Here is a 25,906-nt window from a genome sequence, read left to right as displayed (position 1 = left end):
TCTCAGCCCTCAAAATGGCCAGCTTTCTGCTGCATGGGCAGGTGTAGCCATGATCTTTCATGTCTTGGCTTACATTTCATTATTCAATAAAATAGCAAGTATATGAAGCTAGCTTAGTTTGAATATGACGACAGCTTTTGTGGACTTAGTTACATCTGCCAGGCTTCCTTAAAGAAGGAAGATACAGGGGAAAGGTGCTTACACTCACTCTCTAAAGCTCTGGTGATATCCTAAAATTGGCATACCTCAAGTGTGTTCAGTTTGGAATCACCACAGGGAATTTAGAAAGTCAGTTATGAGGCTGGGCCATGTAGGAAATGGTGATCTGGGTAGTAGAGGCAACAGGAATGGCTTCAGCTGGTAGGGGCTTTGCTCACCTTCACCCCTTGAGATGGCCAGATTTCTGCTGTATAGGCTGGTGTAGCCATAATCTTTCATACAAATTCACAATTTAAAAAAATGTAGGGGCTGGTGAGGTGGCTCTAGAGGTAAGGTGTCTGCCTTGCAAGCGCTAGCCAAGGAAGGACCACGGTTCGATCCCCCGGCATCCCATATGGTCCCCCCAAGCCAGGAGCAATTTCTGAGCGCTTAGCCAGGAGTAACCCCTGAGCATTAAATGGGTGTGGCCAAAAAATAATGTAGCTAGTATATATAAATAAAGGAATAGTACATTTAATTAACAAATGGGAATACTGAAAAGAATAGCCTAATTACATACTACCAATAAAAGAATAAGGAGAAAAGGACAAAATATCTTCCACCTTTTTCTTGTAAGTTATTGTTTTGGTGTCTACTGTTATTTTTTTTTTTTTATGTTTTAAAGAGTTATCTAGGAGCCAAGAGAAAAGAAATTGAGTTTCATAAAGCAGACAGGAGACTAGAATGTTGCCAAAGGGCTAGGAAGAAGAATTTTTAGCTTTATTTTCCTATCAATAAATATATGGAAAGAATTTTGTTTCCAGAGAGTTTCTAAAAGGTTATCTATTCTGTCCAGATTTATAAATACTGCCAGAAGATTTCTTCTACCTAATGATAAAATGAGTTAGACAATTTAGGTGTCTCTGTCTACACTTTCTAGGTCACTGAGTTGCATTCATGCCCTCACTGTTTTCCAGATACTTAATAAGTTTTATATTTCTTATTTAGTATAAGAAGGGCAAATATTAAATAAGATAATTTATTATTATTTAATTTTTTAAATTTAATTTAATTTTATTGAAACCATTGTGATTTACAAAGTCCTTCATAGTTGGGGTCAAACATAATGGAGTAGGGCTAACCCCACCACCAGTATTGATCAATCTCCACCATGTTTCCACACTGTATCACAACCACCATCCTTTGCCATTTATAAATAGGACATTCTGGGTTTTCTGACTGAGGTAATTTTTCTCTGATTATACTTTAAATAAATCAATAAATTTTGTGTAAAAACTGTGAAATTTTGAAATATTTTCAAATACAGGAGGGTTATTTTAGAGCATTTATAGCATTCTCAGTTTGCTAATTTTAAGAGAAACACGTTCTCATTAAAATACAGTTTTATAGCCATAGACATAGTACAGTGGGTTAGCCAATTGCCTTGCATGTGGCCAGTCTGAATTAGAGCCCCAGCATCCCTTATGGTCCTTTGCGTACTGCCAGGAGTAATTCCTGTGTACAGAATAAGTCATGATCTCTGAGCATCAATGGGTGTTGTCCAAAGCCCCCCCCCAAATAAATCAATTTATTTCTTTCTTGAAAGAAATTATATCTTTCTTGAAAGATTTATATTTATGTCATAATCTCACTTTTGGGAAATACTAACAATTATTTATTAAATAAGAGTGATAACTATCCTACTCATAGTGTAAACTATAAAAACCTGCTTGTTATTAATTGTAAGTCTTCATATAGTCACATGATTACATGTTTTATTAATAAGTATGCTTTCTTCTTTTAAAATTTATTTTAAATAAAAATTCTGCTCATCAGAATTCTTGGATATATATGCTACTGGAAACAAACTTTAATAGTAAAGTACTATGGTTCCAGGATACTGCATACTACATTATTTGCTTGTATAAAATACATAGTTATTAAATTTTGTCATACTTGGGTTTTTCATCATATTGATTTAGTTTTGTGATTTTTTTATGCCTACATCAATATTCTCTGATAACATTTAAATAAAAAGATTTTAACTTAGTTATAAAATATCCCAGTAAAGTGGCTATAAATATTATTTATATGATGATGATTCAAAATTTGTTTCTAAGTTTCATATTCTTATGTCCAGATGACAGCACCAACATTTCAAATGATATAATTAAAAAATTTACCCCTTCATTTCTATCTTGGTTTTACCCTGTTCTTTATAACCTCTTTATAGCCTATTTTATTCTAAAACTTATGACTTTATAATGTTCCACTTTCACTTTTACTTAATATTCTAAAATAACATTTTAACTGAACCATCTATATTTTTTCTCTTTAGAAAAATCACCAAAGTTTTCAAAAACGCAGTTTAATAGATGTTCTTATTAAAATGCTCATAGGTATTTGACAATCATATGTATATATATACTATACCAGTGACCAGTTTATAAGTTAATAGATACCCCAAGGAAAATACAACCATTCAAATCCAAAAATATCTATTCATATCCATTCACATCCATTCAAATCAAGAAATAGAATATTCTTAGAACTTAGATATATGTTTCATACTAGCCTCTCTACCAGTTTATCTTCTATTCTAAAGTACTATGATACTGAATATTAGTATGATATATTATAATCTGTCAGTTTTAAATTTTATGTAAAGTAAATCAAATAAATACTCTTCACTTGAGTCCAATTTATTTCATTTAGCTGATCTTGAGATATATTTATAATGTATAGATAAACAAGGTTTATCTTATCATTGATATTTCACTGAATAACCAATCCAAAATTTGTTCATGCTGATACTGATATGTATGTGAGGCTTATTTTATGTACCACAGTGCTGCTTTGAACATTTATAAACATGTTTTTTGATGCATAATGTATAATATACATTTGTTGTGTTTGTCTCTAAGAAAGATTCACAAAGTTAGAAGATTCAATCATAGTAAATGCTTTGATAATATGCTCAATCATAGTAAATGCTTTGATTTTATAGTGATTAAATTAATTCACATTCTTATCAGAATAGAATGGGAACTCTAGTTGCTCCATAAGCTGACTGTATTTATATACACATAAGATTTCCAATGGCAAACAATAAAAGGTTGATTTTTTTCCGTGAACATACTAAGGTTGGCAGTGTTCAAAGTAAAAGGTAAAAACTTGTTTTAAAATTAGGAGGCACATGAATAGCAAAATTGAGACTGATAATTCTTTCTAAGGGGTGGGTCACTGGAAAATATAGACTCATAGAAATACACTGGGGCCAAAACAATAAATCTAGATAAAATACCTTTGGAGAGATTTATTCTACTTGCTTCCAGGGAAAGGACAATATCAAATATTAGAAAAGATAAGTTGATTTTATAAAGCCTTTTAAAATATTTTATCATTAGTGAATGAATCATTTTTCTCTGTGTATATTAGCTACCATTACCAAAACTATTTATGTAGCTATGACATGTTTCTTTTGTCTTGCTGTCTCTTCAACCTAATTGCTTATCAAGTTTTTACCTTCCTCAGCCAGATATGCATATTTCCTTTAAGCTTAAGTACATGAAACTTTTAAAAGATACTATCAATTTTAGCATATTTACAGATTTTAGGCACTTTTACATTTTAATTTTGATGCCTAGTGGCAATATTGAAAGATACTAATCTACTTGTTTCATTGTGATTAATTTTATAATATAAATCCAGGACAATACACAGAGATTGCTCTTAGAAATTGAAACAGATTACTCTTGAACTTGACAATAATTTTTTTTTTTTTGGTTTTTGGGCCACACCCGGTAACGCTCAGGGGTTACTCCTGGCTATGTGCTCAGAAGTTGCTCCTGGGCTTTGGGGGACCATATGGGGACACCGCGGGATTGAACGGCGGTCTGTCCAAGGCTAGCGCAGGCAAGGCAGGCTCCTTACCTTTAGGGCCACCGCCCGGCCCCGACAATAATTTTAAATCATCTTCCTGCATTATTATGTTTTGTTTTGTTTTGTTTTTTTTTTTTGGGCCAGCCACACCTGACAGCGCGCTCAGGGGTTATTCCTGGCTCAGCACTCAGAAATTGCTCCTGGCAGGCTCGGGGGACCATATGGGATGCTGGGGATCAAACCTGGGTCCTGTCCCAGATTGGTGCAATGTAAGTCAAATGCTCTACCACTTTACTATCACTCTGGCCCATCTTCCGAGCATTTCTAAGGCTACATATTTCAGATGCCATAAAGGGACTGAGTTGTAAGAAGAGTAAGGAAAGAAAAATCCTTTTTGTATCTTGCCAAAGTATCATATAGTAGAAAAATTAGGAGTTTAGAGTTGATTTATTCTTCCATTCATTAAATTTGTTATTTAAGGAACCATGATTTACAAAAATATTGACAGTTGAGTTTTAGATGGGTGTACTATTTCACAACAATCCCACCTATCAGTGTCAAATCCCACCTATCAGTGTCAAATCCTACCACCAAGTTTCCCATACTCCATCATATCCCACTCACTACATCCACACCTCACACTTACCTAGGCCTCCCAACTTGACAGGCAAATTAATAAGTTGGGTGGCTGAAGCTTATATTTAATGTTTTCTGTGTTGTTAAATTTGGTCTTTGGTTATATATCTATAGCATCCTCCCACATCACCAAGCTAATCAACCCAATTCATGTTCCCCTATTACTTCTCTTTCTTGTCCTCTTCTTCCCACTTTAATTTCTTTTCTAAGCTTTTCTTTACCTAAGCTGTGGGGTCAAGAGCAATTTATGAATTTTAATACACTAAGAATCACTTGAATACAGGCACGGGGTGGGGAAGGAGGGAGTTGAGGGACATTGGTGGTGGGAATGTTGCACTTGGGAAGGGGGGATGTTCTTTTATTATAACTAAACTCCAACTACAAACATGTTTGTAATCATGGTGCTTAAAGATATTTTTTAAAAAATGCTGTTTATAGACAAAGAGGGGACCATCTACTCTAGCAGCTCGGGGGGTGATGGTGGGGGATATGGGTTGCAGAAAGGGAACGGGGAAGGGGGGAGGACAAATTTGGTGGAGGGTTTTCCTCTGATTCAATGTTAATATGTACCTAAAATACTATTGTGATCGATATGTAAGCCACTATGGTCAAAATAAAAATAAAAAAATAAAAAATGCTGTTTAAGGATGTATGTCTGTATATTAACACTGTATTCCTGAAACAAACATGCTATCAATTCCACAAATCGCAGAGCCTAAATTTAGCAAGAGGAGAAAACCAAGAACACTGGGTTAGAAGGTCAAATAATTTAGGTTTTGTCCTAATGTTAAAAAATAATTAGAAAGCTGACATTGGGCAAATTACTACTTTTCTGCATTTGTAAAATAAAACAGTTGTGTTAAAAGAAAAAGAATTACTAGTTGTGTAACTTTAGTAGCTACTCAACCATTTTCATTCTTGAGTTTTTTTATCGTAAAATGGTAATGACTTAAGAACAAACAAATTACCCAATAAATTTTTATGCTGTGTATTACCAGATACATTTTAATCTGCTCTGGGGATCAATGTTGGCAGATAAGAAAGAAAGTAAGAAAGAAAAGAAGAAAAGGTAGCTTTACACTTAATATGGTGCTAATTCTCTCACCCAAGTCATATGTTTGTGATATTGTATATAGTTTTCTCCTTTTTACACACATTTGCTCCTAAATATACTCTATGAGTCAGGCAGAATAATTGGTATTAAGCCTATATTAAAGACAAAGAAATTGAAGGCCAGAGAAGTTTGAAGATATTATAACATTTCTATAGTTATTAAATGTTAATTCCAGGGCTTAACTCCAAATCTCTTGAATATTAGTCTAAGCCATTTTTCATCCAGTTATATTTTACCTGCATTTTTCAGTTAATGGATGAAGAATGATGTCATCTTAGAGTCATGATATCACACTGATGTAAGGGGAATGTTTTGATAAAATATTCAAGATATATTTGTTTATATAAATCTCCACTTTAATTGTAACATAAGAGGTATAAATTATAATTTTAATGAAATAAAACAATTACTAAACTTTTATTATATTCATATGTTACAGGTTTTATGATTATTCTAAGACAAATGTTTGATTCTGTGGTTGCCTCTCCCTGAATATTAGAAATACCTCAGATTGTTTTACTTCAGTCTTTTATTATACTCTGGGAGTGCTGGGAGTGTTGAGATTATCATACAAGTTGGAGTTAATAATTTCACTCTGTGGAAAAGACTTATTTTAAAAGTAAATAATTTGTTGTGGGTCAACTGTTTAAAATTATTTTCCATTGCCTACTTCAATTGATATCACCAGGAGGCTAGAATTAATCCTAAAACCATTTGTGCCTTATAGTCAGTTCTCAATAGTGTTTTAATAGTAAAGACAAGAAGGAAAAAATAGAGCAACACTATTTTAAGTTAATGGGATTGATTTATATCTTTCTAAGGGAAACAGGTTGACCCTGAGTAATGGTCAGAAAAATGGGCCACCCACATAGCTGCAGGCTTGGCCAAAATAGCTGTAAAAAGTAATTTAGAAAACACTAAAAAGAAGAACATTTACTTTGCATGATCTGAGAAAATGTTCTAAATTAAATATGGATTTTATATGGAAAAGATTGCTGTATATTTAGACTTATTTTTTATTAATAGAAACTTTATGCACTGTGTTCACATCACATACAATTTACATATTTAAAGTATACAACTGTGCATTTTGGTATTGTTGAAAATGATGTGACCATCAATGCAATTGATTTTTGAACAATATTATCACCTTAAAAAGAAGCACCTAGCATATTAGCTATCATCCTCATGCCTTCTGTCACCCTCAGCACTACGTAACTACTACTATACTTTTGTCTCTGTAGATTTGTCTTTTTCTGTACATTTGATGTTAATGAATTCATTTACTATATGATTTTTTGGAACTGCTTTTATATACAATAATATTCTCTGTTGCATTATAAATACATTAGTCTTTTTATTTATGAATTCCATTGCATATATACCTATCTATGGATAGAATTTTTTTGGGGGCCACACTTGGCAGTGCTCAGGAGTTATTTCTGGCTCTGTGCTCAGAAATTACTATTGGCAGGCTCCGGGAACCATATGGGTTGCCAGGGATCAATCCTGGGTTGGCCATGTGTAAGGGCAAACACTCTACTTGCTGTGGTATAATGCTCTGGCTCCTGAGTAGACATTTAAGGTCATATTATAACTGACTGATTGAAGAGCAATCAAACTGAACTGCAAATTGACTACACCATTTTACATTTCCATCAGCAATAAAGGAATAAAGCAAATAAATGTTTGTTTCTTTACATCCTTATTAATATTTATTATTTGTTATTGTTTAACTTTCATTCTGGTGAATAAGTGGTGTCTTATTATCTTTGTCTTCTAAGACTATTACGATAAAATGCTGTTTATTGGGTGGCTTGTGTACAATGGACATTTATTTTTTACCCATATGGAGATAGGGAAGGCTAACATGACAGTACTGCAGTCAGTGTTTATCTAGGACATCTGATATCACAAATGATCATCTCTTTTGCTGCAACCTCACATGGTTGAAGAAAACAGGGAGCTGAATGAAGTTTCTTTTATCATAATTTTTTTAAATAAAATCTTTATTTAAACACCATTGTTACAAACATGTTTATAATTGGGTTTCAGCCATAAAATGCACACCTGCCTTCACCAGTCCAACATTCCTGCCACCATTTTCCTCCCAATCCATACCTCCCCTGCAATTGTATTTCTCTCTCTATCATTGTCTGGTAGCTGTAAGTGTAGATATTTCTCTATCTCCACTTACCAATCTTTGCGATAAGCTTGTTATCATGGGCTGGTCCTCATGATATTATCTCTATTGTCTCAATTATACTGTCTTTTATTTTTCTTAAATCCCACATATGGGTGAGACTATCTGTGCTTAACTCTCTCCCTCTTACTTATTCACTCAACATAATAGTCTCCAAATTCATCCATGTATAAGCAAATTTCTTGACTTAGTTTTTCTAACAGCTGCATAGTATTCTATTATATATTCTATTATATAGATGTACTACAGTTTCTTTAGCCGTTTATCTGTTGTTGGTCATCTGGGTTGTTTCCAGATTCTGGCTATTGTATATAGTGCTGCTCTATCAATGAGGGTGGAGTTATGATTTTACTGCTCAAAGACTTCCATAATACCAAACATTAGACATTAGGATTTCACATGAAATTTTCAAGAACACAATAACTAACCAATAGTTGGTTTTCATTTACATTTTTATTTATGCAATATGATTTAAAATCAGTTAATAATAGCATTTCAGGCATGCAGTGTTCCAATTCTGAACCCACCATCAATGTTAGTGTTCCCCTCCACTAATGTCCCAAGGTGCCCTCCCTAAAATTCCCTGCCTCTAAAGAGAGTATAGAAAATAAAGCATTTGAATTGCATGCAGCTGACCAACCCTTGATTCAATACCCAGCATCTCATATGGTTTATCAAGCACCACTAGGAATTAATTTAATTCAGAGTCAGGAATAACCCCTGAGAATTGTGCCCCTCTCCAAATATAGCGGCTCTTATATACAGTTACCTCTACACTATCAGTGTTAAAATCCCCTGACCAATAATTTTATATTATCACCAGCATGCCTTTTTTATTTTTTGAAAGATATTATAAATATTTTTGTTCAGAATATAAGTATTCAAAGCTAACTTGTAAATCTTAAATGCACACTTGAATAGTTTTATCCTCAAATATTTTTTTCATTCTGAAATTTCTTAGTTAATTTTATATCACTAATGCTCCTAGGTAATGTCTTTCATCTTGATATGATGTCACATGGCAGTAAGTGAAAGTGTCTTAGAGTTTATGTCTTCCATGGGTGCAATACATCTTTTTATTAAGAAAGACTGCAACTCTCAGAGGATAATTGTAAAATGACACCCAGCTATTAACCCCCCAAACAAGGATACTTCTCTCTCTCTCTGTCTCTCTCTGTCTCTCTCTGTCTCTCTCTGTCTCTCTGTCTCTCTCTGTCTCTCTCTCTCTCTCTCTCTCTCTCTCTCTCTCTCTCTCTCTTTCATGAGCAGTTCTGGCTTGGTGCATTCAGAGGCACTGACTCCATGACTGGCTTGGTTTATTAATTCATTGTGGCTACCCTACCTGTATCAGACCTGTCTAGCTAAAGAGTTAGAAATATGGAGTGTGGAGGGTGATCTCACAATGTGGGGTTTTATTTTACAGATAATAATTATTTCACTTGTTTATTCTGAGCCCTCTATCAGGATCAAATACAAAACTTGAGTCTATGGTTGGGACCCAATATTATTTTCTGTTTATTATTTTTACTGCTTCTGCTCATTTTTTTTAATTTTAGGGAGAAAAATTGAACAGATTAACAAATAATCAACAACAAATATTGGGTCCTTGCAATTTTGCCAGGTTTATATTTTTATTCATAGATTAAATAAAATAGCATCTTTAAGACAAAACATTTTAGATCATTCTCTTTGAAGGAGAATGTAGTAAAACATGAAAATATGCTTTACTATTTCATAGTTTGTGGGGAATTTTTTTCTTATTTTTGTCAATAGGGCAAAAGGCTAAGAAACCCATAGATTCTGTTAGGCAATATTAGAGTCATACCAAATAGTATGTTAACAAAAATAGTTTTAAGAGCATCAGTTTTAAACTTTTGACTTCTATTCCTTCATTAGAAAAATACATTTAATTTATATATAACTTATCAGATTTTTCCTTTCTAAACCCCCTTATTTATTTTTTCATTTTACATTTTATACAAATCAATAGACCTTCACCCATCACGAACTTACAATGTTTCTATGTCTAGTGCTGTGAAGCCTCCAGAGAATTAAACATAGAAGGACAAACTCTTCAATTAGGGAGATATAAACACTTTAATAAACCCAACTCTTTAATGTCAGTTGCAATACATGCTTATTTTTGTGTTTAGAATTACTCAACAAAACTTGTGAAGTAGTTTTATTGTTATGATCAATTGTATGCTATAAATAAATTCAATGGTAATTGTACTATTACTAGTAGTAATTGTCCTGTTATGTTATACTACTGATTCACTACAGAAGGAAACGAATAATTTTTTGGGGGGCGGGGTCACACCCGACAAAGCTCAGGAATGATTCCTGGCTCTATGCTCTGCTCAGAAATCGCTCCTGGCAGGCTCGGGGGGCCATATGAGATACAGGGACTCGAATCACTGTCCCTCTACATGCAAGGCAAACACCCCACCTCCATGCTATCTCTCTGGCCCCAAGAAATGAATACTTTTTAAATGTTTAAGATCACAGGCAATAAAAATAACCTTTAACTTTTAGATAGATTTGTAGAAAAGTTTTGTACTAGCATGATAAAATACTTTTAAGATTAAAATCATTAATTTATATCTAGAGAGATAATAAAGAGGCTAAAGGCGCTTGCTTTAAACAGTCAATCCTAGTTTGAATCTCTGGTACCATATATAGCCTTCTGTGCACTGCCCGGAGTGATTCCTGAGCCCAGAGCAAGGAATTGAGTACTGTATACAATATTTAATACAGTACAATATTGAGTGTGTTTTTCCAAATATTATTTTAAAATTCTGTAGATACTATAGGGAAAGTCACATGGAATGATCATTGCCAGAAGAGTAAAAGATCAGCCAAATTCTTATCATTTAAGAGCTTGTCAAATACTTGCTCATTCATTAACAAGCCAGATGATGGAAAAAAATATATGTTATATTTACATGCCATTGACTGAATTAAAAAAGTAATTTAGGGTTCATAATATTCTCATAATTACTTTATTTGAAGTTGTTTAAGATGTTGTAAAGAAAATATTGTTCATAAACTTGGATACTTATAAATTAGTAGATACGTTTTCCAAATTCTTTCAGCGTCTGAGCAAAACTCATACAATGAAGAATATTATTATAAATTAAGTTATGGTACTTTCTAATTATGGTTTACTTTTCAACTTTTTCTTCTGATGCTTTCCATTATGTTAATTTTGGACTTTATTTTATCTAAAAAAATCTGATGGGGAAGGTGGAGAAGCAAAAAAAAAAATAGCAGCTGTACAATCTGAGCCAGTTTTTGCTTCTGGAAATCATCTCATAAGATGCTCTTCCATGGATCTCATGAAATGTGACCTATGGTGGCTTTTTAAGATCTTCTGTGAAGGCTTTTGATATTCCTTCTAAAAATGGTGTTTATCATTTTATAGTAATTTTCTGTCTAAATATTAGACATATTAAACTATTTTCAAGATAGAAGAGTTATATCTAAATTATAGGCAATTTTTCAGGAAAAGGATTAAGATGTAAAATTCATGAGACTATGGCAAGTTGGTAGATCTTCTACAGTGTTTGATTTGGCTGCTGAAAAGCAAAGCTTTAACTGAGGATAGGAATTTCAGCATTTTTAGCCAAATATGGTCATTTTTAACTTCTGACAATACTTATCCATATATAGGTCTCTGTTTATAGTTTCACTCAGATTTATCATTTATACAATTCACTCCCCCATATGGCAGAATGGAGTTCTCTGCTTTTGAGTCATTTCTATTGTCTGTACTTGTTTGACTCCCTTTGGAATCTAGAGTTATAAAAAATTAAACTCATAGAATGGAGATCAGAAAGCTGCATGCATTCACAATCTTGGAAGAACATGGATATGGTTTTTAAGTGCAATATATTAACACTATTATCAAGGATGAATAAGATGGTTGAGATGACTGGAGTCTTTTGCTATGCATAGGTTATAGAGAAGAAAGAGGGCCAGGGCCCAGAATCCATAATGTACCTGACTACAGATACTGAAGGGCTTGTTAGAATAACCCCCATTGATTTTCCTCCCATCCCATGCTTTAGATTCATCCTATTGCCCAACCCCCATTTAGAGAGCATGGAAGTACTCAAGGGTAGCCTAGATATACCCAATGAAAATAGGAAATATGGTGCCGGAGAGATAGAGTGGAGGTAGGGCATTTGCCTTGCATGCAGAAGGACAGTGGTTCAAATCCCAGCATCCATATGGTCCCCATAGCCTGCCAGGAGTGATTTCTGAGCATAGAACCAGAGGAATCTCTGAGTTCCGCCGAGTGTGACCCTCAAACAAACAAAAAATAGAAATATGGGGGCCGGTGAGGTGGCATTAGAGGTAAGGTGTCTGCCTTGCAAACGCTAGCCAAGGAAGGACCATGGTTCAATCCCCCAGCATCCCATATGGTCCCCCAAGCCAGGGGCAATTTCTGAGCACTTAGCCAGGAGTAACCCCTGAGCATCAAATGGGTGTGGCCCTAAAAACCAAAAAAAAAAAAAAGGAAATATGCCAAACCAGTGGATTAGTATAAAGGAATAAAGATTATTAATAATATTAAAATATGGTTAAATAGCAAATTTTCCTCCAAAATTTTTTATTATCTTTTAAAATTAATTTTGTGACAGAAAAGTAACTTTATCCACTTAGTATTTTGTATCCTTGGTCTTTTGTACGTCCAAGTGGTCCTTGTTTTTGTTTGAAGTGAAACATCTTTGAATTTTTTTTTATTTTATTGATCTAATTTTGGAAACAAGTTTCTTATAGTCTATTTTATATTTTCTATTGTAATCATTTAAATTTATTTAAATCATTATACTTTAAATTCAACAATTATTCTGTAGAATAATTATAATTTATTCTATAGAATAATGATATGTGAACGTAAGTATAGATATAGTGAAATAAGGAACAAACTTTTAAAATAATCTTATTGAAGGTATTACTCTATGACTTTAAGAAAAGGATATAAGCCAAAACACTCCTCAAGGACTTGAGAGAAAGTACAACTAGTAGAATGCTTTTCTTGCAAGCAACCAACCTAGGTTTGATCCCTGGGACTCCGTAAGTTTTTTTTTTTGGTTTTTTTTTTTTTTTTTTTTTTTTTGGTTTTTGGGTCACACCCAGCAGCGCTCAAGGGATACTCCTGGCTCTACGCTCAGAAATCGCTCCTGGCAGGCTCAGGGGACCAAATGGGATGCCGGTTTTTGAGCCACCGACCTACTGCATGCAAGGCAAATGCCTTACCTCCATGCTATCTCTCCGGTCCCTCCATAAGTTTTTGAGTTTACCCCTTGCAGAGAGCTAGGCATAAGCCCTGAGCACTGCCAGGTGAGGACCAAAATAAAAAAAAAATCACTTGTCTAGTAAAAAATATGGTCTAAATTAACAAGCTATTATATTTTATTTATTTATTTATTTATTTATTTATTTATTTATTTATTTATTTATTTTTTGGTGTTTGAGCCACACCCGGTGATGCTCAGGGGTTACTCCTGGCTATGCACTCATAAATAGCTCCTGACTTGGGGACCATATCTGACACCTAGGATTAAACCGAGACCTGTCCTGGGTCAGCCACATGCAAGGCAGATGCCCTACCACTGCACTAGCACTTTGGTCCCTTAGCAAACTATTTTTATAATACAAAGGATGCCAAGCCTACTTCAGTATATTTTTATTCTTTAGATGTCTTTTGTTCACAAGCATACAAATTTAGAATATTTAGATTTACATCGGTACATCTGACCTCCCTTGAAGATATATATTTTAATTTATTTTTGTGCTGTATTACTTATTTGAAAAAGAAAGGAGAAAGGAAATTATAGCACATTTTCTATAACTTGTTTGAAAATAGGAAAAATATTCCAATGTCAAAACTTTAGTGTAAGATAAAATACTATCTACAATATTAAATAGATGTTCCGAAGCTCAAGATTGAGAATAAGGGCAAATATATGAGGGAGGTTGAGAAAGATAAAATGACTGAAGAAAGAGAATCATGGAAGACAAAGTGAAAGTGAAGAGAAATGAGAGAGTGGACAGGTGAAGGGGATGGTGGGAGATAGAGGTTGAGAGAAATGCTAGCTAATGACAGTAAAATATGGAAAAATATGCACCACACAAGTAATATTTCATATATGTGTTTTTTTCTGTTTGACATATTTGTAAAAGTGTATGGTGCCATGAAAAATTTTCTGACTTGTAAAGTTTTGTTAACCATTAAAGAAGAGGAGATACGGATAATATTTTTGATCAGATGAACTTATATGTTTGGCATAAGTAACTAGAAATAATTAATATAGAATTCAGTATTCTGACAAGATTTATTTAAATTATCTATAGCACTTGAGTGTTTTTCTATATAGTATACCCTCACACTTCACTTCATAATGTAAGTTTTACATCTTGAAATAAAATCATATATGTCTCACAGTTAAAAATTGTTATAGTGTGCTATGTGTGTGTTAGTATTAACTTGTCAATTACTGTTAAAACATTAGGACTTTTGATTAATTGTATTGACTGGATCTTTTTATGGAGAATAGGCATCACAATAATACTGAATTTCAATCATAGAAATTGAAATCAATAACTTGAATGTCTTTCAGTCAAGACACATGGAATAAATTATGTAATGAATCATGAAATAAATTAATAATTATAATAAATTAATTAAAATTATGACAGTATGCTCAGATTTTAAAATCTAGCAAATACTTAAAATATTAATAAATATTTTATAGTTTAAAATTTTTTTTGTTTTTTTGGGGGGGCCACACCCATTTGATGCTCAAGGGTTACTCCTGGCTAAGCGCTCAGAAATTGCCCCTGGCTTGGGGGGACCATATGGGACGCCGGGGGATCAAACTGCAGTCTTTCCTTGGCTAGCGTTTGCAAGGCAGACACACCTTACCTCTAGCGCCACCTCACCGGCCCCTAAAATTTTTTTAATTTGAGATTACAATCAGTACTGCTCAGGGTTTACTCCTGGCTCTACACTCAGGGATTACTCAGAATCACTCTTAAAAAGTGCTTCGGGGGTTTAGATAAGGTGGTAGGATTGAATATGGGTTGCTACATTCAAGACAAGTGCCCTACCTGCTGTAGTATTCCTCTTGCCCCTAGTTACCATGTGTCAATTAGAATTTTATTTTTCAGTGATTTACTGAATGTATAGAGTAAAAGATATTGTTAATTAATGTTGGATTCTGCTATTTTTTCAAATAAATTTGCTTTTATTTTTATAGCTGTTTTTGAATTCCTTATGATATCTTACTAATCATGGAATACCTAATTAGCAACAATTTTAGTTCTTTTTCTACACTTTGAACATCTTTTTTTTGGGGGGGCACACCCGTTGGTGCTCATGGGGTTACTCCTGGCTATGCACTCAGAAATCGCTCCTAACTCAGGGGACCATATGGGACGTGGGGGAATAGAACCAAGGTCTATCCTAGATCTGCCACATGCAAGGCAAACACCCTATTGCTGTGCTATCGCTTTGGCCCCACTTTGTATGTCTTTATCTCTTTCTTTCTTTCAGTGCTGTTTATAGTAGTGAGCACATCTTTACCTTGAGATTCTAATAGGGGAAAGTGTTCAGTAGTTCATTATAAACTACAGTGTCAGTTTTGGGATTATCTTAGAGGCCTTTTATTAAATTGAAGCAGTTCCCTTTGATTTTAGTGTGATGAGATTTTTATCATGAATGCTGTTTAATTTTTATCAAATTGATTTTTATCAATTTAAATGTCTTTAATATGTTAATAAAATATTTTTTCTGCTTAATGTGCTTCATGGCATTAATGATAGTAATTGATCTTTATATTTTCAATGAATTTTGCTTTCTTTAGGTATGAATCTTACCTAACCTGAATAACTTTATTATATTTAATTGTACCTAATTGGCTCATATTCCTTAATATTTATTTTTGTTTATCTAATGAGGGATTTTTTTTGGATTAACTTTAAAACATTTCAGTTAGTTTATTCTGACATTTTTCTGTTTTGCCTAATCCAAATGTTGATCTATACCTGATTTTTAGATTTTCTGTTTTAACTTATAGTTTTTACTGTGGATTCTTTGATTCCCAATGCTCCTTTGCAAGATGTTTTCTTTTATTTTCATTCCTTACTAGCTGTTGCAGAAAGTTCATAGTCACTATCAATATATTTGCCCAAAGTTTGCATAAAGAACTAAAATTCTCAGTATATATAGCTCAGCTTGTTTCTTGTACTCTTAGATAGTATTTCTTTTTTGTTGTTGTATCACAACACCACAGCTAGCTATTCCTTTAATTCTGGCTTTGTATAAGAAGATTGTACATGGAGATTACTCCTGATGGTGCTTGGAAGACTATATGAGATGCCAGGGATCAAAAGCAGATTGGCTGTATGCAAGACAAGCCCTTAACTATTTTTCTAGTCCCTCTGGTTTTTCTTTCTTTACAAGCATTAAACACATTTTCATATCTAACAGCAGAAAATTTCCACAAATATCTTAATTAAAAGTTTCCCACCCTTTATTTAGACCTATTCATTTGTGTCTTTACATTTTCTGCCTGTTCCTGGCATCTATGTACATTTTATTATCCTCATCAGAAAAATGGTCCTTCATATAATTTTCATAAACAGATATTGCCAAATCTGTAATTTAAAGTGCTTCAAATAATTTAATTTCCCCATCACCTCTGTTGTCTTTAGATGCTTATAATGTCTCTTATTAATTAAATCAGAGAACAATTTCTCTTCTTTCTCACATTGCTACTGGTACAACCTTTCTGAAAAGCAAATTTTCTTTTCTGTTTAAAGTTATATAATATCCTCCTTTTTCATTGAGAATAAAATAGTTTTCAAATAATTGAAGATCTGTTCCTTAATAGTAAATTTGTTTGAGCTGAAAATAAACCCCATATAAATTAGAAAATTAAAAACTGTAGCAAATCCAATGCAGTAACACTAGTTAATCTTTCTCTGACCGTAACACAATGTCTGACACTTAGTTTATCACAGCTAAAATGATAGGAAACATATTATTCTCAATATTATGCTAAATTTTATGTTGACCACTAATTATACAAATATCTTAAAAAATTTTAAGAAGGGGCTGGCGAGATAGCATGGAGGTAAGGTGTTTGCCTTGCATACAGAAGGTCGGTAGTTCAAATCTCAGCATCCCATACAGTACCCCAAGTCTGCCAGGAGCGATTTCTGACCATAGAGCCAGGAGTAACCTATGAGCGCTGCTGGGTGTGACCCAAAAACCAAAAAAAAAAAAAAAAAGATTTTAGTGCATTTGCCTTGCACGCAGAAGGTCATTGGTTGGAATCCCGGCATCCCATATGGTCCTCCAAGCCTACCAGGAGTGATTTCTGAGCATACAGCCAGAATAACCTCTGAGCACTGCTGGGTGTGACCCAAAAAACAAAAAACAAAAACAAAAACAAAAGTAAAGAAATTGACTTTATTGGATTACAGATATTTTAGTGTATGTGACCCAAAAAGTTCCTGAACCTATTGGAGAACTCATTTGTGCCAAATTCATATAGAAAATTATGTTGTACTTGATGAAATGCTATTGTTTAAAATTAAATAAAAATTATTTTAACTTGGGACCGGAACAGTGGCACAAGCGGTAAGTTGTCTGCTTTGCACATGCTAGCTAGGATGAACCGTGGTTCAATCCCCTGGTGTCCCATATGGTCCCCTAAGCCAGGAGCGATTTCTGAACACCTAGCCAGGAGTAATCAGTGAGTGTCAACGGGTGTGGTCAAATAAACAAAAACAATTATTTTAACTCAAATTCCTATTCAGTTCTAAATCCTTATACTGGTTCTGGCATCAGAAATGATCCAGTCTTTTATGCACTTAACTTCACACAGCCTTCTTTTTTTTTTTTTGCTATTATTTCCCTCTTCTATCTGTTTCCATAAAAGGTTAAATTTTTTGAGACAATAATGTCTTATGCAGAATGTGGCCCAAAGATATGACTTGCTAAATATGTATTGAGTTCATGCCAGCACTAAATACAAGAGTATAGAAATGTAGAATTAGAAACATGAACATTATTTTTAAAAAACTAACGTTGGAGTCTTTGGAATGTTATTTGTGCATCTCTGCCCTCAAATACAGAGTCTAATGGATCAAATGGGTTTTACTACTAAATATGCAAATGCCATAATTTAAATAAATAATTTAATAAATAAATAAATTTAATAAATTAATTTGATTTAATAATTTAAATGGTTCTTAAATGATCATTTGTTAGATTTGTAATTGATATATTTGAACTGCTTTTACTTTTACTTAATCTTTTATTTATGTGATGATGCTTATATAAATAATTCCATCAAAATCAAAGTATCTTTTGGCTTTTCTATCTCTCTAGACTTTAGGCATTTTGGTATACTTTTATATTTTTATATTTGCTATTATTACCTTAATGTTGATGAGAGAAAATATTTTTAGTTTATCTAATAACAGCTGCATAAAGTAAATTAAATGTGACATTTTCATTGGGTTAGAAAAATAAAGTAATTTTCAATACATTTTGCATATGACCAACATATTAAAATTCTTCATATGCTTTCTCTCTTCAATCTTAAATATAAGAAAAACATGTTCAAAACAGAATCCTAACAGATGTATGATCTTCACATGTGGTTTATGAGCACACATCACTAATGACTAATGCCAACTGGTTTATTACTTCCATCCTTATGGAAACTTTGATGAACAGAAAGTTAGAACATAAGCCATGTTCGGTTTTTCAGAAAATAAGAAATTTGTATGTGAGGTAAAAAATTAATTATCAAAATTTGTCTAGGATATGTCACTGCTATATTTGTCCATAACATTGTTCCATTTACATCAAAATCCACATAGCAATGTTCTATCTGTAGAAAAATCCTCTGAGAAATTCTGTTGTTTGAGTCAGTAAAATAAAACCACAATCATCTGTCTTTCTGCCATGATAGTAGTAGATAAGTTTATACTTAGTATCAGGATGAAACTATCAGGATAAAGATGTCAACAAACAGTTTACCAGTAAAACTAAATAAAATTAGAAACTATAAGATACTTCTGTGATACTCGGGAAATTGTACTCTTTTTTTTTGTGTGTGTGTGTGTGGGTTTTGGCAGTGCTCAGGGGATACTCCTGGCGCCATGCTCAGAAATTGCTCCTGGCAGGCTCGGGGGACCATATGGGACACCAGGATTCGAACCGATGATCTTCTGCATGAAAGGCAAACGCCTTACCTCCATGCTATCTCTCTGGCCCCAAAATTGTACACTTTTTAAGTATTTTGTATGTGCTAACTAGATAAATGATTTGGGGCCTTTTTACATTGTCTGAGTCTTTATTTTTTACTATAAGATGTAAATTTCTTACTTCACTTACATTTGCCAATTCAGTAAATATTTATCTTCTAATAGTAAATATAGTATTCATAATTTTTTTTTTGCTTTTTTTGGGCTAACCCCAGTGACACTGAGTGGTTACTCCTGGCTATGCACTCAGAAATCGCTCCTGGCTTGGGGGACCATATGGAACACGGGGGGATCAAATCGTGGTCCGTCTTGGTTAGCACATGCAAGGCAGACACCCTACCTCTTGCGCCACTCCGGCCCCAGTATTCATGAAATTTTTATTTTTTAACAGAAGACAAATGAGTTGGGAGATACACAATGACCATAACAAATAAATAAGATAGAGAGTTAGAAGATGAGACTTGTTAGAAAAGAAATAAGGTATGGAGCCAGCGCAGTGGTGCAAATGGTAGGACATTTGCCTTGCATAGGCTAACCTAGGACGGACCGTGGTTTGATCCCACACCCCATATGGTCCCCCAAGCCAGGAGCAATTTCTGAGCTCATGGCCAGGAGTAACCCCTGAGTTTCACAGGTGTGGCCCCAAAAAACAAATAAAAAACAAAACAAAACAAAAAAGAGATAAGGTAAATGCAAAAAAATTCCTTGTGAGAGATGTGGAGTTGCCATTGAACTGCCATTAAATGTCATTTAATTGCCATTAAAATGGAGTTTTCAAAGTAATCCCCCTTAAGGATGTAGCCTTGAAGACTCAAAAATATAGTTTATCAGGAAACATTCTAAGCTGAAGGATTTTCTAGGGCAATGTCTTAAGGTGTGCTTAGATCTTGTGGTGAATTGGCAATCTAGAAAAGATGACAGTGACTAGAACTGATTACAGGGGAAATAGTGGAAATTACAGAAGTAAGGAAGACTGAGGCTCACGATGATTTTTCTTTGATGCAAGGGGAAGATGAGATTATTTAAGGTTCGATACAGAGTTGTATGTCATGAAGCTGATTTTTAAAGGACCCTTATGGGTCTGACACTAGGGCTGAGAGGGTAAAACACTTGCTTTGTGTAAGTAATGCCCTGGGTTTGAGTCCTGGCAAAACTGATAACACTGAGTGCCCCAGCATACAACTGCAGTAATACCAAATAATAAAAGAACCATTCTGTCTACTGGCCTAAGACAATATTATAAAGGACAAGAATGGATGAAAGTAGGTCAGTAGGGGCCAGAGAGATAGCATGAAGGTAAGGCATTTGCCTTGCATGCAGAAGAACGGTGGTTCAAATACCGGCATTCCATATGGTCCCCTGTGCCTGACAGGGGCGATTTCTGAGCATAGAGCCAGGAGTATTCCCTGAGCGCTGCCAGGTGTGACCCAAACACCAAAAAAAAAAAAAAAAAAAAAAGAAAGAAAGAAAGGAGGTCAGTAGGATGCTACTAGAGACATCTGAATTGATGCAGGCCTAGAGTTAAAGCATTAGGATTAAAAGTGTGGTGAAGAACTTCTAGGCATGTTTTAAAGGCAGAGTGAACAGCATCTCCTAATAGAAATGATGTGGAATATAAGAAGTGAAGAGTTGGAGCAACCCAGTAGTCCTTCCTGCATCACTAAGAAGAACAGACCTGGCATAGCTGAGTTTCTAACTAACATAGGAAAATGGCAGAAGAAGGCTTTCTCAAAACCTGCAGTCAGTTCTGAATATAAGATAATTCAATTTTGGTGAGCTTAAAGATGCAATTATCAATTGACAAACTGCTTTTGAATAATCCAAGATCTTATGTAATGTTTCTTCAATAAAAATAATATAAAAATTAATTATATCATAGTTAATAATAAATAGATGAGATTACCTTCTCTCATCTATCATAGTTAATAATAAACTACAGTATATCAATGACATAGTTTATTCCAGGATTACTTTTCATGCATGTTACATATCAAATGTAAGTCATACAAATATGATCATTCCCTTTGACAAGAAAACGGAACAACTCATGATTAACATGTATATGTGTGTGTGCATGCATGCAGGAGTGTGTGTGTGGCAGAGCACCCTTCGCACTCATGCTTGTGAATTTTACTAATAATTCAAATCGACAATTTACCTATTATGGTATGAATCTTATGAACTTCTCTAACTTAATAGACTTGTAAAATCACTTTCAAAAAATCATAGGAACTAGATTATGAAGGTGCCATATTCTTGAAAATTAGTAGATCTTTGTGCTATAACTCTTAAGCATTTGTATTGAAGAATATAAAAAGAAATCACAAAAGCACAAAATTATCCAGTATTTCTGCACTGTAGAGATCTGTAGCTGGAGAAAGAGTGAAGGAAAAAGTTCTAGAGAATATGGGTTTGCATTGCTGGCATCTCCATTGCCCAAAGAAGGGAAACACTTTGAAGTAGAAACGTCAGTGGACTCTCTCTGGCCTCGTCAGCAAGTCTTTTATGAAAAACAAAATTAATTAATCCTTCCATTCCAGACTTTTTAGTAGAATAACAAGAGACAAACTGCTGGGCTTTATTGGCCAGAATAGAAACAGACATTATTATGTCATAACAGTTAGTTCTCACCAGGAGCTATTGCATTCCCTAATGCACCATTTGAAGGTTCTGAATTTTTATGTATTTTCCTTGCTTCCATACCTTGCCTATGAGGCCTACTTTCAAATACTGAACAAAGGGAATACTTAAAACCTTTTATGTTATGACAAGCACTAAAAATTCTTATAAGCATAATCCATGATCATGTTTAACATAAGATAAGAAGAATTCATCATTAAAAGCCTCAGCCCCCTGCCCAATTATTTCCTACATGTGTTTCTAATCCTTAAAAGCAACAATTTTTCCCTTTCTATTACTTCCAATTTTGCTATATAGTTTCAATTATATACTATCTAACTGTGTTTGTGGTACTCATTGCTTTCTTCTGACTCTGTGATCAGGAATCATAAGGGGCAGGGAGACTATTTGTGATGCCAGGCATAAAATCCTGGGTTAGCGCCCACAGGGCAAGTGCCTTACTTGCAATACCTGCTGCTGCTTACCTGCTGTACTATCCCTCTGGTCCCTATGTCATTATTAAATTTTACATAGACATTGTGTATTGATATTTAAAAAGATAATAAACACCCTTGCCATCACTATCTTCCACTTGTGCGTTCTTTACCAGTTATATAGTATTTCCACTTTTTAATAAAAGGATATCAGAGCCATCCTTACATTTTAACTTTTTAGTTTCCATTTCCCAAATGACACCATTTATACTGTCATTAACATCACCTTTATAAATATTTGCATTCTGTTCCACTGTCTTAATTATCACCTTTCTGATGTGTGCATATGATGGTTTTAAAAAACGAAAAGCAACATATTCTGGACTGTGACTTATCTTTGAAAACTTCAGTAAATTTCCAATTTTATTCTCCTTTGTCTTTTTAAATTTTCAAAAGAAACTATTGTATTTGGGCCACACCCACCAGTGCTAAGGATTTATTCCTAACTGTGCTCAGGGATCACTCTGGCAGTGCTCAGGGGACTAACTATATGCTGTGCCTTGTTTCGAACCAGGATTGGCTTCCGTCTAGTCAAGCACCTTAACCCCATTGCATTATCTGTCTGGCCCTCTTGAACATTTATTGAAAACTTTAATTTGTAGTTCTCTTGGTTTTCTAGGCTTATGCCTTCATTGTTTCATTATGTTTTAAAAGATCTAGAGGAAGAAAAGAAAAAAATAACAAATATGCACCAGAAACTCTTTTATATGTATATCTATTGGAGATTTGGGGAGAATCCCACTCCTTGGCACTTGGGCTTTTCTGTACAACCTCTGGGGAGAGTGGTCAGTGGCAAGTGCCTTATGTTCTGTACAAGGTCTCTGGGGCAGCTGCTTCTTTTGGATTGTTTTTCCCACTAACAAATATGAAACAAAAGAAAGAAGCTGTGCTGTGCTACAATACATTAGCTGGACATTCAGCTCTCCTGAGTACACTTTTGGAACTGTAGATTTTATCCCTGCTGTCCTCTTACTTCTGAAGTTTGTTTATATTATTGCTTTAAATTTCAGGGAGGAAAATCTTGAAATCTAACATATTCTGAGATAGCAAATTGAAAAGGCAAACACACTTTGGAAAATTTTATGAACCATAAAAAAAAACCTGACCGTGTATTTAAAATTTTAAAATACTCTGACATTTTAAGAAACAGTGAGAACTTTCTTTTGAAGTTACTGCCTTAATATTTTGGTCTTTATTTAGTTTTCTTCACTTGCAGTTTACAGTATGCCTGGCGAGCAATCAACCTTTTTGATATCATCTGTACTACAGGATAAGATAGTAACATGCTTTCCTTTTGTCTCTGCCTTCTGTTAAGCGTAGTTTACAGTTTCAAAGCTCCTTGGAACAAGTGATACACAACATATAGTCTTGTTTTTATTCAGAGTAACAGTTTTGTTATTACAATATTATGAAAAGAATTGTAATGCTAAGTAAAATAGATTCCTAAAGTAAATCCAACAGATGTATATATTCAATGCAGTCTATATTTAATTTAAAGTCCCAAGCCTGTTACATAAAATTCAGTTAGCCCAAAATAATTGCTTGTAATAAAGTCAATGGCTACGTGATTCAGCTTTGAAGTAGACAGAATATATATTTTTTCTTCCTGATCAATAATAGCAAATCTTTTGGGGGTAATTTCAATACAACTTTGTGTAACTTATGAGGTTTTGATGTGCCAGCAGAGTAATTTATTCCGGACTGAAGGTGACCTTTTTAAAAAAATGACATGAAATAGAGATAGAGGTAGAGATAGAAATAGATACATAGATAGATAGATAGATAGATAGATAGATAGATAGATAGATAGATAGAGAGAGAGAGTGAGTGAGAGAGAGATGTTGTCTTGGCTCTTCCTCTTGCCAACTGGTAACCCTAGACTCTTGTGAAATGAAAATAATAGTATTCATCTTATAGATTTATAGATGGCTAAAGTAAAATGACCATATTTGGTAAGTACACTTTAAATGTTAACTGTTCTTATTTTAACTAACTTGACATGTTCATTATTTAAAAGATTTCATTCTGTCTAATACATAGGAATGTGAATATTGCCTTCTATTTCTGAAGGTAACTTTTAATATTAGGAACTTAAAATTGTAGGCACAACTCCTGGTTTAGAAATTGCTTGCATGATAGGCAGACAGAAATATTAAGTCCAATTGTAACTTCCACCTCAATTTCGGGGTAAAGTTTGTATAAAGTTTATTTATTCTGTTTTTATTAAGGTGTTTTCAGTGATAAGTGGATCAGTTCATAGATAGCTCATAGAATTTTGGCTTGTTTGTGAGCATTTTGTTCTAGTGATATGAATAAAAGGTTTTGCTTTTTTGGTAAATCTTGAATGGTGGTAACTTTAGTACAGATTAATGTGTTAATACAATGAATAAGAAAGGCAGCTCACTTAAAGGGAGGTTCCTTTTTGGTATTTCTTAATTTGCACTATTTTACAATGATTTTAGAAGTGCTTCAAAACTTATTTGTAAAAATTTTAGCTAATGACAAACTAATCTTACTTTCATTCTGATCTATAAGACACAACATGAGCTTGCAATATCTTAAATCTGCTTTTCATTTTTATAGGACAATCTTATTTTCAACTTGTTTGATTTCCTTCTCTCCTTTCCTTATAATCTCACTCTGTGATCAGACCATAGCTTTATTTTTATTTGACTTTGTGTGTTCTCTTGTTTTATTTATTTATGATACACTATGACTGATGTCATTGGCACTTGTCTTCTGAATTTATTCTTATAGCATGACATCCTCTCCATTCACATTGTTGAAAATGTAAGATTTTTTTTATTCCTTTATTGAGCCATTTCTAGGTGGTACTTAAGGACTGACTTCTTCCTTGTTCTGTGCTCAGGGATCACTCATAGTGGGTTCATGGGAGTATTATGGGATTTTAGGGGTTGAACCCTGTTTTACTATGTGCCAGGCAAATGCCCTACTCACTGTATCATTGTTCTAGCCCCATCATCTTCTTATATCTGAGTAGTAATTTTATCGTGTTTATTTGAACCTATGTTCATTGCAGCATTTTTCCATATTCAGCATGGAAACAAACTAAATTACCAATGGCATTTTTAAAATGTGAGGTATATACTCCTTTAAGAGCTTTGGAAAATTCAAACAAATGTTGAAATTACTTTGTATAACTTCTATATGGTATTTTTAGTCTTGTATTTTACCTTTCATAATTTGGAATCAATTATTTCTTTAAAATTATGTTTAATCTTAGTAGATGATAGTATTAGATCTGTTTATGCTACTGGAGGGTCTTTGCATTTTGATTCTTCATTTAAAAAAGCCAATAAATAAATATCTATTCTGCTTCCCACACATAAATTTTTTTTACACACATATACATTTGATGTTCCTTTATGGGAGGTAACAACTGGTGATAGTAGGGCTCGAGAGTATATATCGAACCTATGTCAACCACTTGCAAGGCAAGACCCTTACCTACTATAGTATTTCTTCAGCCCCTCTAAACACATATTCCTATCTTTAAATTCTATTTCA

At 33.8% G+C, this 25,906-nt stretch overlaps 1 protein-coding gene across 1 annotated transcript in view; it reads right to left on the bottom strand.

Moving 5' to 3' along the window:
- MET (MET proto-oncogene, receptor tyrosine kinase) overlaps nt 1-25,906 on the bottom strand; it is an 811,679-nt gene that overhangs the window by 348,036 nt on the left and 437,737 nt on the right. The window lies entirely within an intron of this gene.

Source organism: Suncus etruscus, chromosome 1 (assembly GCF_024139225.1).
Source record: "Suncus etruscus isolate mSunEtr1 chromosome 1, mSunEtr1.pri.cur, whole genome shotgun sequence".
NCBI classification, from domain to species: domain Eukaryota; kingdom Metazoa; phylum Chordata; class Mammalia; order Eulipotyphla; family Soricidae; genus Suncus; species Suncus etruscus.
This window is presented reverse-complemented; position numbering and strand designations above follow the sequence as displayed.